Source organism: Dipteris shenzhenensis, chromosome 24, assembly GCF_047967505.1.
Source record: "Dipteris shenzhenensis isolate YYH24624 ecotype China chromosome 24, Dip_SZ_1.0, whole genome shotgun sequence".
Lineage (NCBI taxonomy): Eukaryota > Viridiplantae > Streptophyta > Polypodiopsida > Gleicheniales > Dipteridaceae > Dipteris > Dipteris shenzhenensis.
In genome coordinates, this window is record NC_141619.1 from 22050161 (window position 1) to 22053820 (window position 3660).

A 3660-nucleotide genomic window follows, 5' to 3' on the forward strand; every position below is an offset into this window, starting at 1 on the left:
TAGTTTTTTTCCATCAATCAAAGCCTGAAAAATCTTTTCAGCATAGGCTGTATCTAAGGTCCTGCTGTTGGTGAAGACACTTGCTTTGACCACTGTTGAAGCATGTATAACTTGAGTCTTCTGGCCCCATATATATCCTGGATCCTCATCTGTCACAGCCTCATTCAAGCGAAGATTTAGGTTCTTCATTGATAACATTTCTGCTTCTAGATCTGACTCCATTTCAAGACCCTCCGCATCCTCTTCATGTTCTTCCTCTTCTCTTCTTTGCCCTTTCTTTGTATATGAACGACCTCTTTTTCCAGTTATAGGACTTGGAACTGTAGCTCGTGAAGTACTTGCCTTTTGCATTTGACGTCGAGGTTTATTTTTTAGGGGCTCAATGTGAACTGCTTTAGATCGCCCTACTTCTTCTTCTATTGCCTCAACTTCAGGTATACTTAAGGGCTTCACTTGTTCTGTTATTCCATCAACTTCATGAGTTACACCATCTAAGTGAGTAATACCATGAACAAGAGATGTGTGTGCATGTCCTGTCTTATCTGATGCATGTCGTGTCTCACTCAATTCAATTTCTGTCTGAGATGCATGTGCATGTCCGGTCTCCACCAATTCAATTCCTGTCTCAGATGTAGATCCCTTGTAAGCATCCACGTGTACAAGACCCTCATCCATTGCTACAATGTGTTCTGTCTCATCCACTCCACTTCCTCTCTCATTTGTATTACCATGAACCAAATCTACATGGCGTGTCTCATCACTTCCTTTCTCATGTGTGGATTCTTGCACCTTAGGTCCCTCCAATGAAGTTGAACCTTGTTGGATGACACCCTGAAAGTATTCAAGGATAATCTTTGACTGCATTTTTCTTGCTTCCTCAATGGGAAATTCCTCCCACACATGTTGAAGGATCTCCAATGTAGGAACCAATTCAGGAAATCTAGTTGCTTTTGGCGGCGGCATCACAAAGTGCATTGCATCTTTCTTAGAAAGAAGAAACGATCTGTTGCTCATTCTTGACTTTGTGTAAATCATCATTGTAGTGCTGTCTTTTTCAATTTTTATTCCTACTAAGGTGCCCCCTTGAATCAAATTGCTCTTGGAGAAAGATACATTTGATGCGCACTCATCTTTCTCCAACTCTCTCTTTGTCATCACTAGAATGAGATTTCCTTTACTTAAGACCAAGAACCATGCTTTCTTTGTTGTGTCAACAACTGTCCAGTTTGTGAAGTCCTTTGGGGCATAAATTCTTCCATTGTATTTCAGTGTCATACCATTGACAAATGCTGTAGCCTCAAGATCCATCCTGTATTCAAGCACAACACAAATTTTAAGTACTTTGACAAACTACAATTACTTTGAAAAATCAAAAGTACAATGAGTCCCATTAATACACCTCCAGTTTGTATTCTTCCCAATCATATAAGTATCAATTTCATGCTTTGGGAATAGCCTAAAAGGCTTTACAAGGCTTAGAGCATAAATGCTTTGGGAATAGCCTAAAAGGCTTTACAAGGCTTAGAGCATAAATGTGAAAAAAAATAAGGATTTACAATGATCTCTGAATACAAATTTGAAGTCTGTCATATATAAGTACAAAATGCTCTGTCAACTCCCGCAACTGATATAAGTGTAAAATGCTCTGTCAACTTCCACAACTGTAATCTGTCATGTCCACTGATACAACTTTCAATCATCTTGAAAGTTTAAAAACCTTAATCGTTGCTTAAATGGTAGGGTTGTTGTGACTGTGAAACCGAATGTGAATGTGAACGAATGGACTGACTCCGATTAGGAACTAGTCGGGAAATTTTGAGCATGGCTTTGATTGGTTTTTTTGGAGTTCTCTCCTCTAAGGACAAACTAATCTATGCTAATCTAGACTACACCAACCGTCGAAGCGAAGAAAAGCAAGAAATAATTTCTTTTCCATTGTTCTTTTTAATATCCTTAGGTTGCGAATTAAAAGCAAAAAATAATCTTTCCATTATTCTTTTTAATACACTAAGGTTGTGAGTTTAAAAAAGATAAAATTTATATTTTATCTTTTTTAAACTCACACCCCTTTCTCTCTCTCTCTCCCCCCCTTCTCTCCCCCCCTTCTCTCTCGCTGCCGCCCTCATCCTCCCACCCCACCTTCCCCATTCTCACTCCCACATCCACGTCCATTCTTTCACCTTCCCCATTCCCACTCCCTCTCCCACTCCCATCCTCCCACCCCTTTCTCTCTCTCTCCCTCCCCATTCTCTCTCGCTGCCGCGGCAACGACCCCCCCTTCTCTCTCTCTCTCTTCTCCTTCTCATTTTAAAAAAGATAAAATTTATATTTTCAAAAACTAATTTACTTACAACTCATAAGAATTGAACATTCACATTAATAAGAAGTTAAAATCTTAATAAATTTGAATTTATATAATAAAAACTATAAAGTAGTTTAACTTAAAGTTTATGAAAAAATAACGTAAAATAAAGAAAACAAGACTTAAAATTAAAAATTTAATATTTACCTAGAAGAATATATTAATTCTCCCTAAAAAGAAATAAATTAAAGTAATAATAACGAATATTCTCCCTAAAAAGAAATAAATTAAAGTAATAATAACGAATATTCTCCCTAAAAAGAAATAAATTAAAGTAATAATAACGAATGTAAGTTAAACTACTTTTAAAATTTTAATTTAAAATGTAATAAAATTAAAATTATACTCTTTATATTCCAAAACAAAATGCATTATAGTCTAAATTAAACTAGTAAATTAAAAATGAAAGTGAAACTCATTTTAAATTCAAAAACAAAGAAAAATTTAAAATTGAAGTTTCTACAAGTTTTGCTTTTAGCATACATAAATGTCTTTTCACATCCAGGGGTTTGTCTTTTGAAACACAAGGTTGTCTTTTATCACAATTTTCACATCCATGCGTTTGTCTTTTGAAACACAAGGTTGTCTTTTATCACGCGTTTGTCTTTTGAAACACAAGGTTGTCTTTTATCACAATTTTCAAGTTTTCACACGTTTGTCTTTTCAAACACAAGGATTCATAGTTTAAAAAAAGGCGAGAAATTTTGAAATTCTAGTGAGAAATTTTGAAATTCTAGTTTCCACACGTTTCTCTTTTCAAACACCAAGGTTTGTCTTTTCAAACACAAGGATTCATAGTTTAAAAAAAGGCGGGAAATTTTGAAATTCTAGGCGGGAAATTTTGAAATTCTAGTTTCCACACGTTTCTTTTTCAAACACCAAGGTTTATAGTTTTGTTTGTTTAAGTTTCGACTAAATCACACACCAATCTTCTCTAATATGCCTCATTGATCGTAGCTCCCAAATTCTTCCATCAAAACATCTCTCCTTTATCTCTTCTTGATCGTCGCCCACTCATTTTTTCTCCTCATTGGTAAGATTTTTTATCTCGATCGTACTTTCTCTTGTGCCCTTCCTCTCTAAATTTTCATCAAACACCAAGGTTTATAGTTTTGTTTGTTTAAGTTTAGACTAAATCACATACCAATCTCCTCTCATATGCCTCATTGATCGTAGCTTCTTCATCTTGTCTCGATCGTCGCCCACTCATTTCTCCTCTTCATTGGTAAGATTTTCTATCTCGATCTCTTCATCTTGTCTCGATCGTCGCCCACTCATTTCTCCTCTTCATTGGTAAG